The 14909-nt window shown below is 48.7% G+C and overlaps 1 protein-coding gene across 12 annotated transcripts in view; it reads left to right on the top strand.

Annotated features, from left to right (window-relative positions):
* Window positions 1-14909, top strand: part of SRCIN1 (SRC kinase signaling inhibitor 1) — a 279306-nt gene that overhangs the window by 67340 nt on the left and 197057 nt on the right. The window lies entirely within an intron of this gene.

The raw sequence follows: 14909 nt of genomic DNA, 5'->3' as shown, positions 1-14909 counted from the left end.
TTAAATATCAGCGATGTTTGGGCCGGGTTTCTTCCTTTGTCGAATTCCGTGTATTTTTAATTTATCCCCCAACGCTATCTGTTTGATTGCAATCATTTTGTAACCTTTCTGCCTTGCATAAGCTGTTTCCGTCTTCACGGGTAAAGGACACCCGTTCTTGGAAGAGTGTTGCTGGGGGGGTGTGGGGGTGGGTTTGGTTCTGGATTTTAAGCTGCCAGCGCAGTCGCTTGGGGAAGAGAGGGCGTGGTGGGCTGTCAGAGAGCAATTTCCTTCCCCGCGATCTATTCCTTTTAGCATCTCTCCCTCACACACCTCAGTGGTTTTCTCATTTCGAAGGGCCGTCAAGATCTGCGCACATCCTTGGCTGATACGGCCTGGCTTTTCTCCGTTCACGGCAACGCTTATCTCTTCCCCGCCTGGTGTAGGCTGGAGCTCAAACGGCAGGTAACGGAAAACAGATCCCGCCGTGGGCTTACACCGTGGAATGCTAGGCATCGAAGATAATCCTTGTTTGAACATCCTTTGGAGGTCCCTGATCAAGCCAACCATGGTTTCACTCCACGAAGCACCGAAACTCTTGCCTCAAGAGTCCCCAAATCACACGCATTTCTCCGAGTGAGGGTCTGAAACCAGCTTTCCCCAGATCTGCAGAGAAGGCCGCTGTTTGGCTTTATTCTAGGCAGGGATATCCGAACATCCCCCCCTACCAACTGGGCTCTCGGCCTGTTTTCTCGTTGCAGACGGATTCTTGTTTTTAATCAGCCAATTGGGCTGTTTGTGAGCAGCTTGAGCCTGTTTGCAAGATTACTTTTCATGGGTTTGATTAGTATGACGGACTCAGCAGCCCTTCACTGGTGTCCATTCTTGCAAGCCCAATAAGGGCTCTGGTTTCCTCCCTCCTCCACAAACCTGTGGTCTCAGCATGCCACGCCACAGCCAGTTGCATAAATAAATGATGTGCAAATCAATCCATCAGCCAGTGATTCAAAATACTGACTTTTACTTTTAAAGGAGGGCAGGGAGCAGTTCCTGCTGGCAGCAGAGGATAGGGCCCCACAGTAATGGCTTTAAACTACATGGAGAATGGTTAGATATCAGCTAGATATCCAGATTTTTTTTTTCACAGTCAGAATAGTTCCATAATGGAATCAACTGCCTAAGGAGGTGGGGAGCTCCCCCTCACTGGTGGTCTTCCAGCAGCAGCTGGACAGATCCTTATCATGGATCCTTGAGGCCAGGAGTGGCCAAATGGGTTTTCCAGATGTTCATAAACTACAATTACCATGAGCCCCTGGCCTGCATGCGCTGGCAGTGGCTCATGGCAATTGTTGTCTTATGGACACATGGAGAGCCACTCCTGCTTCCGTCCATCCATCCATCCATCCATCCATCCATCCATCCATCCATCCATCCATCCATCCATCCATCCATCCATCCATTCATTGTTGGATTTATAACCCGCAACTTCTCTAAGGACACATGGTGGTTTATAATAAAAACACTTATAAATTAATAAAATCCCAATAAAATCCCCAACTAAGAACCTCTTGTGGCGCAGGGTGGTAAGACACCAGAAATGCTGTCTGAAGCTGTCTGTCCATGAGGCTGGGAGTTCAATCCCAGCAGCCGGCTCCAGGTTGACTCAGCCTTCCATCCTTCCGAGGTCGGTAAAATGAGTACCCAGCTTGCTGCTGGGGGGTAAACGGTAATGACTGGGGAAGTCACTGGCAAACCACCCCGTATTGAGTCTGCCATGAAAACGCTGGAGGGCGTCACCCCAAGGGTCAGACATGACTCGGTGCTTGCACAGGGGATACCTTTACCTTTACCTTAAAATCCTCAACTAGCCCTCCAAGAATGGCAGCCCCAAAAAACACCCTCTAACTCCCGAGCAGACCAACCAGGGTGGGGAGCAATGGTGTGCATGATCTAGCCTGAGGGTGGGGGGCCACTTTGATTTTTTATTCGTTTGACTTCTAATCTCCCCCTTCTAGCCAGATAACTTGTGGTGGCTAACAACAATCGTTAAAAATCCAATCCAATAAAACATCCATAAAACATTAATCAAAAAACCCTTCCACCCCCCAACTCCCATCTCCCATTTAGGCTGGTGGTGCCTTGAGCAGGGGGTTGGATTAGATGGCCTGTATGGGCCCTTCCAACTCTAGGATTCTGTGATTCACTTGGCTTTCTGTTAGCCACAATATATTGGGCTTGGGCATTTTTGCACATGCATACATCCATCCTCACATCATTTAGTTACGTGGCCTGACCATCCATGACCACGGGTCTAACCATCTCACCTGCTGCGCAGGTATAAAAGCCCGTGCAAGGCATGGGAGTGAGGCGATACCTGCAGAGCTGCAACAGCCCAACAAGACAGACACCAGGCCAAAGAACAGACTGCAAATTTGGCACACAGAGGATACCCCGATATGTTTACCTCAATGTTCTCTGCTTCTCCACTGCCTCTTCCACACACAAAGCCCAGAGAGAGGGCAATTGTAGTCCATGGACATCCAGAGAGCCACAGTTTGGCCACCCGTGCACTACACCAAGCTGGAGGGATCTGGCCCTCATTGGTGGATCTCCTGACGGCACCTGAGTTTTGGCCACTGACATGGAGTGTTGGACTGGATGGGCCATTGGCCTGAACCGGCATGACTTCTCTTTACGTTCTTGTCAGGAAGGCATCTTGCATCTCCCTTGGCACTGCCAGGCTGCTGGGGGGCATTGCTTCGTTTCTTGGCCTCCCTGCTTGCCCAAGGCGTCAACCTTGAGCTCGAGAGCCTGGCAGCGCTTGTTATGTTGAACAAGCTCCTTGAAATTCTTCCCTTTTTAACACTGCCAGATTAAAACGGCTGAGTGTTGTTCTTTAACTCCGTGGCTGCCTCTCCACGGCTTCCTCCTCCTTGTGCAAAGCCCAGAGAGAGGCTCTGCCATCATCTCTGGCGTCCCACGGATCGAATTTAATACACGATGCACTTGGAAATTTATTTCCACATCAGATGGCTGGAGCAAATCTCACCGCAGAGGAGCGTTAGAGATTTATATACATAGCTTAATTATATCCTTAGCAGATTAGTGTCAAAAAATCCTGTGCAGCTCGGAGCATCTGCTGCCCGTAATTAATCTCACACCTCTTCTGTTGTTATCGGGCACGGGGGTTATCCTGGCCCAAAGATCTGTGCAGTCCCGGGGCAAGAACAGCAGTAATTTAGAACAGAACCACCTGAGTTGCCTGTGGCTTGGTATCCGTGTCCCAATTGCGGAATGATGGAAGGTGTGGGGCGGAGGGTCAGGTGTAACACGTTCGCTGCTCATGCTGCGTGGAGACTGTACTTCTGTGGGAGCAGGGTGGGGTGTGGAGAGTGCATAATTCATGGTTCTGCTTCCTCGCAACCTTAACTGTTCCCAAAGAAATAGATTGATAACTCATTGGGCCATCCTGTTGCAATATACTTGTGTGTGTGTGTGTGTGTGGGGGGGTGCTCTTCGCAAACGGGTGTCATGCGTCTAGTTGTTGATCGTTGAACAACCATGCCGAAGCCGCAGGAGAACCACTGCAAAAATGGTTTCTGGAGGAGGAGCTGGTCTCATGGCTTAAGTGCCAGTCAGCGCTTAACACCCACTCAGGGCGGCTGTCCCGCCCCTGATTGCCTCCTCCTCCAACCGGCTTGCCTGTCTGTCCAGCGGCCAGCCAATCACCTTCCGTCCCCCATCCTTGACCACCCCCTCCTTCTTCCACTTCCCTCTGAGGCTTGGAGGCTGCAGATCCCTGCTGCATGGGATCTGCCCCTGCCGGTGAGTTCCCTTCCCGGGGGGCCTCCAGCCTGCAGCCTTTCCAGGTCCTGGGGGGAGGCAGAGGCTGTCCCCAAAGTTCTTCCACACACACACCCCTGCAATCTAGCACCATTGTATTCCTGAATGCAGCTGGCTTGTCCCCTAGTATAACCATAATTACTTTTCCCCCCGCAAATGATTTTTACTTGGATCTGTTGTTAACCAGAAAGTGCTACTAGGGCCTTCCTGAAACCTGCTGAGGATGACAAAAATCTCTCTGGAAAATACAGATTGATTTCCTATCACTTTTTAAAAAATGGTCTTTAGAATTGACCCCAAGGGTAAAAGAGTTTTTAAAAATGTTCCGGTGCATAGGATGTTATCCCCCTAGCATTCCGGCGATGAGGTTTCTCGCTCCGTGGTTGCGATGACAGCAGTATTGGTGGTCCAGGGGCCAGTTCCCCTGAAGGGATTAGGGCCCTTCCCTCCCTTTCAGCAAGCTCCCAAAACCTTATTCTTCGGGTCTGAGAGAGAGAGGGCGGCCACAGGAGCCGAGGCTCTGACTGGCTCTGGAACAGCCAACCCTGCCCTTCTGCCCATCAGCTGCCTGTCTGGCCAGCGTGCCTGTTTTTTTTCCCTTTTAATTTGTGCTTGTGAAATTCAGCTGCTCCCCCTGCTAGCACAACCCCACAAAGCAGTCCTTGGCAGGCCGCGGCAGGATTTGGTGTGGCCTTTGAGCAGGTCTCTCTCTCTCCCTCTCTCCCTCCCTCTCTTTCCCTCCCTCCCCCTCTCTTTCTCTCTCTCTCTCTCTCTCTCTCTCTCTCTCTGATCAGTGGCATCACACACTCTGTGCCACAGAAACAGAGCCCTCTCCAGAAGAGATATTCATCTTCCACCTGATTGCTAGATTTTCAGAAGTATCTCTTACTCCGGTGCATGTCTCTGTTTGGTATTCCAGATGTGCAGGTTCACATGGCTCTGTATTCGAAGAGCTATTTTGGCCTCACAGCGGGGGCTTCGTGTGCTCATTTTTGCTGAGTCCTGCTTGGATTACAGAAACAGGAGAAGCAGGCGTTCTGGGGAGCATTGCAAACTCTTTAAAAAAAAAAACCAACACAGATTGCATACGCTGACCGTTGCTGGTACTTTCCCTCTGGATTAATCTCTGTTAACTACTGAATACACACATGCCTCTGTGTATTTATGCTATTTATATTATATTCCACTGAAACTCATGGTAGATTGCAGTGGTGTAGGGGAGTCATTTTTCAACTTTGGATTTCGGAGGAACTCCTGAACACAGGAAATGTGTGACAAAGGGACCAGGGACTTGGGAATGTTCAGCCTGGAGAAAAGGAGGCTGAGAGGGGACATGATAGCCCTCTTTAAGTATTTGAAAGGTTGTCACTTGGAGGAGGGCAGGATGCTGTTTCCGTTGGCTGCAGAGGAGAGGACGCGCAGTAATGGGTTTAAACTTCAAGTACAAAGATATAGGCTAGATATCAGGAAAAAAATTTTCACAGTAGTTCAGCAGTGGAATAGGCTGCCTAAGGAGGTGGTGAGCTCCGCCTCACTGGCAGTCTTCAAGCAAAGGTTGGATACACACTTTTCTTGGATGCTTTAGGATGCTTAGGGCTGATCCTGTGTAGAGCAGGGGGTTGGACTAGATGGCCTGCATGGCCCCTTCCAACTCTATGATTCTATGATTCTATGAAATGATGATACGTCCCTTCAGATAAGTGGGCAGGAAGTAAGATGTGGGAGCCAGCCAATCAATCAATTGATCGATCATTTATCATATCCATTGTGGAGAAAGAGATCCGGTCTGTAGAGCAATAGGGGAAGTGGGCTCCAGTGACATCTGGTGATGTCAGCGGCCATCCAAACTTTGTTGTATTGCAAATTTGCATTGTAACGTGATCATGTTCAATTTTTTTTAATGGGGGGGAGAAGGAGGAGGTGGGAGGAGAGGCAGATAGTAGGTGGACTTGATACACCATCACTTGAGGCAGGGATGGAAGAGGAATCAGACTCGAATCCAGAGGGTCCTCACTGAATAACTGTGAATCACCTTCCGGGGGCAGGGGGAGAAACTGCAGTTTCTGAGGAGTCTCAGACCACACAGCAAACAGGGATTGCATTCGGCTACAGCGGCATTTTTTGCAACTGCGGAAGCAGCCTCATGAGGGCACTGTTTCTGCAGGAGAGATGTGTGACTCCATGCAAAGCCATGTGGGGAGAGGGTGAGGAGGACATGGAACACACAAAGAGAGGAGGGCCAGAGGGCAGGCCCCAAGTTAAGACAAAGGGAGGGACATCCCATTCAAACAGATAACTCTTATACTAACTCAGAGCGATGCAACGTCCCCCCACCCACCCCTGTCAAGGCATGCTGAGTTTCTCCCTCTGAACACTGAAATTCTCTTCCCCTTAAACAGAAATCTTGCAAACCCGAAATAGAATATCTTCCCTGTGATACAACCAACTCCCCCTCACCCGTCCTTCTGTCTACTGTGTTTTTTCTCCCAAGGAGCACACAGCACCAAGTCTCTGATCCATGTGTCATCTTTGCTTTTAGTTTTAGCAGCTCCTGGGTCCCTTTTCACACTTCCCAGGTCCCCTTTCACACTTCCTTCTCTCCCGAACCCTGCCCCCCACATACCAAAGAAAATCAATGTTGACATAATCGCCCTGGGTAGGGTATGTCTTGTGCTGCTTCTAAGGCCACTTCCGTCGTTCGCTTCCTAGTTCCGACAGAAATCTGGACTCTGACCCACTGCAACCCCTTCGAGTGTTGTAACGGCATGAAAAATCCACTCTGGCAAGGGGTGGCGGGTCAAGGGAAGAGCAAGGTCCATTGCAAGAGCATCTTCTTTGCATGCCAGAGCTCCCTCTTTGAAGGAAACACAGGAAACGAAAATGTAATCTATAGCTAGATCAGCGATCTGTCAATGAACTGTTTAGGTCCGGCACATTGCTGATGTGACCTGGAATTGTACAAGCACTTGGTGAGGAGGACAGGTACTTAGTTACGGCAGATGTGTAGGATTGCCAGCTCACATTTCACTACACATTTATGGTTCTGCAGAGAAACAGTCATCATGCATTGCTACGATCAAGGGAGAGAGGCGCACATTCCATGCAAAGTTCACATATTTGGCCCTTCTACAGGAATGGACTTGTCAAATGCGTGAAAAGCCAATTCTCCCTCTTAAGCTTGGAGAGTAAATTAAGCCTAATGCTCACTTTTCTAAGTGGCAACTATTTTTCTACTGCAGAAATATAAAAGTTCTAGGCCACAGATGAGGTCTGGGGCTAGCCCTGAGAGTTAGGCATGACTTTAGTTTCCAGGCCTGGAAATTTTTTTTGGGGTGGGGTGGGGGAATACTGGGGGGTATAATGGCATAAATGTTTACCCTCCTAAGCAGTCATTTTCTCCCGGGGTCATCTGAGGATGGGAGATCTCCAGGTGGTAATCCTACATGCAGGTGGGGAGGACTTGGTCCCACGCAGGTAACTTCGTAAGTCTTCAAGCAAAGGTTGGATGCACACTTTTCTTGGATGCTTTAGGATGCTTAGGGCTAATCCTGCATTAAGCAGGGGGTTGGACTAGATGGCCTGTATGTCCCCTTCCAACTCTATGATTCTATGATTCTATGACCTGTTGCTGCCCAGCATATATAATCCTGCCTAGGGAAGAAAAGTCCCGAAAGTATGTCTTCTTCCCAAGGCCTCTGTCCCCACCTTCAGAGGTGAGACAGATGGAAAGCAGACAGAGGGCTATTTTCATTTGAGGGGAAGCACAAGAATGGGATGGATTCAGCTCCTCCTCTTCCCACCCTTCTTGCTTGAAAGAAATTCGGCACAATCCCACTCGGGACACAACACAGCCACTTTCTGGTTTGCTCCCATGTGGGTATGGAAGAGGAGTCAAATTGAATCACAGGTGCTCATTTCAAACAATACAGTTCCTGGCCCATCACCCCCCAGAAGGTGACTAAAATGGGTTCTCCTCAAAGGAAACCACTCAATTGGCTTCTGTGTTGCAAACGACCGTCCAAATGTCCTTTTGTGAGTTTTGAGTCTTGGTGGACAAGTTGGTGGGGGAACAATTCCGAATTGGAGGATGGAGGCTTTGGGAGGGTTTGCCTCCGGGTTTTTAATAGCTGTGCCAAGCAAATCTTCATAGCAACGAGGTTCTGGTATGTTTGTGTTTTCCTCTCTGTGTGTTGAGAACTGCTTTGTAGCAGCCTTTTCTGACTTTTTTTTACTGTTAAGAAACCCCTGAAACATTCTTCAGAAACTCCAGAAGTAAGCGCAGAATATGGTTGGGAAGCAGAGCTGTGGACATCCGCCAGAAGCCCTTCCCCTCCCACCCATAGCCCCTCCCCTCCCCTCCCGCTCCAGGCCCATCATTGGCCATTTTGGGCTGGATGGGTCGACATGACCGTGTATGGTCTTATCACCTGATAAACATTTAACGTAGTTTAAAAATATATCAAAAATGCCAGCAAACGCTGGCAGGGGCTCATGGGGATTGTAGTCCGTGGACATCTGGAGGACCACAGGTTGACTACCCCTGCTTTATAGGTTCCCATCTCAACCACGGCTGCAGGTAGATGTGCGTTTTGTTTTGTTCTTTAATTCAGTCTATTCATAAAATTGAAACAGGAGTCTTGTGACACTTGAAGAATAAGCAGGATTTTATTCCGGAGTATGTTCTCATGGACTGGACTCCTCTCTGTCAGATGCTTGTCGCTAGCTCAAGACAGATACTGCTGAAACGAAACCTTGCCGTATTAAGATGCTGCCAGACCCCTATTTATTTTGCTGCAACCAGCTCACATTGCTACTTCTCCTGAGCTGTAAAACCCTTGACTTAGAAGTAAGATAGATTTCAGCGGGACTCATTTACAGCAGGGGCAGCCAAACTGTGGCTCTCCAGATGCAGTGGGACTACAATTCCCATGAGCCCCTGCCTGTGCTGGTAGGGGCTCATGGGAATTGTAGTCCCTCTACATCTGGAGAGCCACCGTTTGGCCCCTCCTGCTTCAGTGCATTGCAGATTTGTAAGATCTGCCGCCATCCATTGGTGGATATGGTCCTACTTTGTGGATATGGTTGCCAGCTCTGGGTGAGGAAATACCTGGACATTTTGGAAGCAGGTGGGATTTGAGGATGGAAGGGACTTCAGCAGGCTACAGTGCCATAGAGTTCACCTCCAAAAGCAGCCCGTTTATTTGGGATATATCTCCAGGCTCCACCTGGGGGTTGGCAACCCGAATTATGGAACAGCCTGCCTGAGGAGTTCCGGAAGGCCCACGCCCTGCTAATGTTCCACAGCAGGGGTAGTCAACCTGTGGTCCTCCAGATGTCCATGGACTACAATTCCTATGAGCCCCTGCCAGCGTTTGCTGGCAGGGGCTCATGGGAATTGTAGTCCATGGACATCTGGAGGACCACAGGTTGACTACCCCTGTCATACACAGCCAGATCTCCAGGGATTTCCCAACCCAGACCTGGCAAATGCTGGCAGGGGCTCATGGGAATTGTAGTCCATGGACATCTGGAGGACCACAGGTTGACTACCCCTGTCATATGCAGCCAGATCTCCAGGGATTTCCCAACCCAGACCTGGCAAATGCTGGCAGGGGCTCATGGGAATTGTAGTCCATGGACATCTGGAGGACCACAAGTTGACTACTCCTGTTCCACAGCATATGCAGGACAGAAATGTTCAAAAGGGACTGGAACCGTAGAAGAATGGAACAGCAGCAGGACACCTTTGTAGTAGAATAGGATTGTAGTCCACTTCAACGCTTATATCACCTCACTTTTCCTGCACTCTTTGCTGAATGAAGAGATAGCTAAATGATGGGCCGAAGGACCCACTTTCTTAGTGAGAATAGGGACCTGCGTATAAGATTGGCAAGGTGCACCTTAGGTGCATGACTTTTTTTTTTTTTTAATGAAAACATCCCCATCATACGCTGCTCGGCATTTCAAGCACCACGCTGTCGGCAATGAGATTTACTTACTCCGATATCATGTGATTTACTAATTTAGAGAATGCTTCTTCCGCTCAGTGCTAAATTTTGATTGTTTGTAACAACTCTAAATACCAGCTTCGGAATTAAGAGCACGTGGCTCGGATGAACGGGTGCGGAACGTCACGCCCGCGTAACAGACTTCCTTTTGTAGGGATATTTTTAGGCTCGTATGTGAGTGTTTTGCTTAGTCGTCAAGCATCTTTCGTGAAGGTGAAGGATCCGATCCCTCCGCCTTTTCCACAGGCGAGAAAGGACAGAGGCCACCAAAATGGCCATGCTGGCAGTTGTGGGGACTGTGTGTACAAGAGCCATGTATGCTGGGGACCGAGTTGGCGGCTGTGTGCGAGAGATACCTGGAAATTTTGGAAGTGATGCCTGGGGAGGGCAGGGCTTGGTAAGGAAGGGTCCTCAGCACGCTTTAATACAGTCGTGTCGACTTTCCAAAGCATTAAAATGCAAATAGTTATTACAATACACCCGCACATATAAAGCTTAAAAACATCAACGTGTATCACGCAAAGAGCCAGTTTGGTGTAGTGGTTAGGAATGCGGACTTCTAATCTGGCATGCCAGGTTCGATTCTGCGCTCCCCCACATGCAACCAGCTGGGTGACCTGGGCTCGCCACAGCACTGATAAAGCTGTTTTGACCAAGCAGGAATATCAGGGCTCTCTCAGCCTCACCCACCCCACAGGGTGTCTGTTGTGGGGAAAGGAAAGGGAAGGCAGTTGTAAGCCGCTTTGAGCCTCCTTCGGGTAGGGAAAAGCGACATATAAGAACCAACTCTTCTTCTTCTTCTTCTTCTTCTTCTTCTTCTTCTTCTTCTTCTTCTTCTTCTTCTTCTTCTTTTTCTTCTTCTTCTTCTTCTATGCTTTTAAGTTTTATGTGTGCACATGCATTGTAATGAACATTTGCATTTTAATGTTTTTATACCTATTCTTCTGCTGCTTTTAGGTTCCTAGCTTGAGCACACAGGTTGGGTTACTTTGTTCCCTCTTTTGTTGTTTCCCTTTCCAAAGCAGCCATTTTCTACAGGGGAACTGATCACTGTCATTTGGAGATAAATTGTAATCCCAGGAGAGATTCAGACATCACGTGGAGATTGGCAACCCTAGTCTGGGACCAGCGTATCTAACACCGATGACACCAGATTGGCTGGCCTCCCTCGGGAAACATCTGTGGGAATATAAAAGGAAGCTCCATCCACCTAAGAGCGAAACCCTTTAGACATTTAAATCTAATCAGGCAGGTGTGTGGTAAAAGGTGTAGTGGTTAGGAGTGCAGATTTCTAATCTGGCAAACTGGGTTTGATTCCCCACTCCCCCATATGCAGCCAGCTGGGTGACCTTGGGCTCATCAAAGCTGTTCCAACAGAGCACTAATATCAGGGTTCTCTCAGCCTCCCCTCCCTCACAGGGTGTCTGTTGTGGGGAGAGGAAAGGGAAGAGGACTGGAAGCCACTTTGAGACTCATTCTGGAAGAGAAAAGCGGTATAGAATAACCAACTCTTCTTCTTTTTCTAGATAAAAAAATTAATTTAAATTAATATGTGCATTTTATTATTTGATGTTATCTACCCTGAGTTTAGGGATGAAAGTTGTTGTTGCTGTCATCAGGACTGTTAATAACCAGAGGAACTGGGCAAGATTTAGCCAAAAAGACTGACTGGATCCAACCCCAAGTGCAATTTAAACAAATGAACAAAGAGGATCTGATTGTGGGGCGGTTGAAGGATGAACTAAGGAGCTGCTCTTTGAAAGGATTCTTGTCCACCAGATCATAAAATCAAATCACAAAGCCCTATTTCTTTCCCCCCTTTCCTTCGAAAGAGTAGACTTTCACATCCTCAGGGTCCGTTACTCCCGATAAAAAAAGATAACGTCTGCGACACCAGTTCTTGTGAAGCAAGGCAGCACTCACCCGGCGCACTGTGGAAGGTCTGTCTGTTTAGGATTCTGTAGGAGTATTAATCTTGATGCTGCATCTTGCTCTTTTCTGCCCTAAAGTGTTGTCTGGGCCTTGTTGAACATCTGCTATTTGGCTGGCCCGTCCCCTGCCCTCTGACGGCAGGTAGAAATGATGCTTCCGTGTGTCTGACTTGTAAAGTGCTTCTGGCAGGCAGGGAGTGGGGGTGGAAGAAGAAGGGGGTTTTGTTTCCAGATGAGAGAGGCTTCACACAGTCTTGGGGAATTTTCTCCATCTCTATTGCCCAGAAATCAGTTGTCATTCTGGGAGCTCTCCAGGCCCCAAGTGGAGGCTGGCAACCCTATGCAATATATCAGCTAGATTTGGGGAGTTATTTAATTCTCTCACTTTGTTTTTATAGTCAGTTCCCCTAAGTCTGCCCCCCCCCCCATTGTGGGTATTTAGATCACAGTAGATGGGTCACTTACTGCTCTTGGACATATGCTACTTACAGTTCATCCACATATGATAGTCTTGAAGAAGAGCAGAGCAAGACAGCTTGGTATAAAGTCAGAACACTGGCTTTTTCAAGAATAGACCTGGCTAATTACTTCTTACATTTATATCCCTCTTTTCTCCCATCAGGAGTCCTGGGTACAGATACAGACCCAGGCTGTCTTATCTTTCAGCAAGGCATGGTGGGATTTTTTGTTTGTTTCTGCCGTGAAGTCGCAGCTCACTTACAGCGATCCTGCAGGGCAGGGTTTCCCAACCACAGTACCAAGATACCACGCAGTACCGTGTAGGCCCCTCTGTGATACCGTGCAGGCCCCAGTACCGTGCAAGCCCCTCTGTGTGGGATTTTTCAAAATTCCAGCTGGGGAGAGACATTCCACCCTGTGAAAGAAAAAGGTTTATTTTTTTTAATCTACCTTTTAGGGGGCAAGTCTCCTGGGCCGCTGACAGACCAGGCGTATCTTTTGTATTCTGAAGCCTGCGTACAAAATATCTCATGAAAAATGCCCATTGAAACGGATAACGGGTTCAGGGAGGGTTCTCCCCCTACTGCTGTGAATCATTCGACATCCTCCTGTTCCATCAGCTTTTTTGCATTGTAATACCAAAGGAGACCGGGGTGTGATACCAACCCCTGTGAGCAAACCTAGGTGAAATCTGGCTGGGGTGACTGCTTATATATGCTGTGCTAAGTTCTGCAGGGAAAAAAGGTAGAAATAAATGCAGCCCACAGTGGGAAGCAGGATGATGGATGTTATGGGCTTGCAAACCAATAAGTTCTCCAGCATAGTGTTTAATCCAGTACTCTAGCTGCTTTTAAGGTTACCAGGTCCCTGCTGGCCACCGGCAGGGGATTGCAGGGGGGGGGGGTAAGTCTGCCAGCTCCAGACTGGGAAACTCCAGGAGATGTGGGGGTGGAGCCTGGGGAGAACAGATCTCAGTGGGGCACAATGCCACTGCGTTTACTTCCAAAGCAGCCATGTTCTCCAGGGGAACTGATCTCTGGAGTCTGGGGATGAGCTGTAATTCTGTGGGAGCCCCAGGTCCCACCTGGAGGATGGCATCCCTAGCCACTCTATGCTGGCTTTGTTTCTATGTAGAGTAGGATCTGGGAGAACCCACCTCCAGATCTCCACCATGCCATGGAAACTAGCTAGAGGATTTCTTTCTTTCTTTCTCCCTTTCTCCCTTTCTCCCTTTCTCCCTTTCTCCCTTTCTCCCTTCCTTCCTTCCTTCCTTCCTTCCTTCCTTCCTTCCTTCCTTCCTTCCTTCCTTCCTTCCTTCCTTCCTTCCTTCCTTCCTCTTTCTTTCTTTCTTTCTTTCTTTCTTTCTTTCTTTCTTTCTTTCTCTCTCTCTCTCTCTCTCTCTCTCTCTTTCTCTCCCTCCCTCCCTCCCTCCCTCCCTCCCTTAGATTTTTTATACTGCCCTTCCATATGGCTCAGGGCAGTTTACATATAACACCACAAAGGGGATACATGGAATGACCTAACATATGTCAACTACAACAACAATAATCTAACAGTGGTTCTAAATAACACAATTTCAGTGATCTTAACAACTACAATGTAACAGGAATGGTAACTTAGCGAAGAGAGGCCAGTCTGGTGTAGGCCATGGAGGAGGTGTCTGAGGGGGACCTGTCGATGTTATTGGGTTGGTCAGTCTCAGGGGAATGCCTCACTGTACCCCTCTTTCCATGGGGCTGGCTTTGGCCAGGAACGGAGATGGCGTTGGGGGCCGGTCTTGTCGATGGCTTTGGAAAGCGGGCAATGCCAGCCCGCCACTAGAGCACCTGTCTGTTACCCCACACCTGCACATTGTGAGGTCATCATCAGCTATTTTCCTTAGCCCAAAATCTGGCTCCGGGCCAAGCAAACAGCAGCAAGACTCTAAAGCTCTCGATAAAGTCACAGTGCTGCATAAACGATCAGCCCTAATTACTGAAGGTACACGGAACGTGGCGGAAGCAAATCTCCAGCTGCAGGCAAAGGCAGTTTGTTCCGAAGCAAGCGTCCTGGCTGGAAACCTGTCACAAGCCAGAAAGTTGCCCCAGAATGCCACACCGATGTAATTAACACTGATTTGTGTTGCATTTTGTCGTGTAGAGTCAGGAATGGGCTTTTAACTGCTTACTTATTTCATTTATGCCTCACCTCTCTATGCATGGGAAACCCAAAGTGATTGTTCTTATCTTCCTCTCCTTCGTTTTAGCCTCACAGCAGCCCTGTGGAGTGGGTTAGGCTGAGGCAGAGTGACTGGTTCTAGGTCCCCCAACAAGCTTTTGTGGCAGAGTCACAATTCGAACACGAATTTCCCAGGTCTTAGTCTGACTCTCTAACCACTGCTGCATACTGCCTCTTGTAACTAGCAGACAAGTTTAGCCTTGGTGACTGAAGGGAACCTCCCCTTTCAGAGGCACTAACCCTCTGAATCCCAGTGTCAGGAGACAACATCAGGGGGAGGCATCAGGGGGAGGCTGGTCTGATCCAGCAGGGCTCTTCTTGCATTCTTATCAGGAGAAGGCCTCAGCCTCTAAGCCTTGTTGTTGGCTTGCCAGACGGACTGGTTGGCCACTAGGTGAGATAGGATGCTGGATTAAATGGACCGTTGGTCTAATTCAGCAGGGCTCTCCTTATGATCTTATCAGGGGAAGGC

This window comes from Paroedura picta, chromosome 16 (genome assembly GCF_049243985.1).
Source record: "Paroedura picta isolate Pp20150507F chromosome 16, Ppicta_v3.0, whole genome shotgun sequence".
NCBI classification, from domain to species: domain Eukaryota; kingdom Metazoa; phylum Chordata; class Lepidosauria; order Squamata; family Gekkonidae; genus Paroedura; species Paroedura picta.
This window is presented reverse-complemented; position numbering and strand designations above follow the sequence as displayed.